This window comes from Bison bison, unplaced genomic scaffold, assembly GCF_000754665.1.
Source record: "Bison bison bison isolate TAMUID 2011002044 unplaced genomic scaffold, Bison_UMD1.0 scf7180017864349, whole genome shotgun sequence".
NCBI lineage: Eukaryota > Metazoa > Chordata > Mammalia > Artiodactyla > Bovidae > Bison > Bison bison.
This window is the reverse complement of record NW_011494921.1, coordinates 5,593,238-5,593,722: the sequence shown is the minus strand read 5'-3', so window position 1 is coordinate 5,593,722 and position 485 is coordinate 5,593,238.

Below are 485 nucleotides of genomic sequence, written 5' to 3'. Positions count from 1 at the left end.
CGGGTCTCGTCAACTGGGGGGCCTGGTTGGGACCTACGAGGGCGCACGGGGTCAGGCCTCGCCGGCTACCACTGCCACGGGAGCGGCCCGAGCCGGGGCCGAGCCCTCCGAGGTGGGCTAAGGAAGTAGGAATTGATGGGGTGGCGGGCGACCTGGGGGAAAAAGAGGACGAGGACGCACGGGGGGCTCCCAGGCCCTTGTTGGCGCTTATTCCTGGTCCCCCCACCTCTCCCAGGCCCCGCGCAGGGCAGCGATCTCGGTTTCCTGCGGACACTCGCCTCTCCTTGACTTTGCGCAGGGAGAGGAAATCCACTCTGGGGAGGCGCTCTGCCTTTGAGAAAGACGGAGAGGAGCAGAGAGAAGCGCCTAGAAACGGCATTGATTTAGACATCAATCCTGGCTGGCTTCCTCCGCCTCCCGAGCTGCGGCTGGGCGCAGGCCCCGGGCCGGGAGGGCAGAACCCGGGCAGCTCGAGGGCGCGGTCC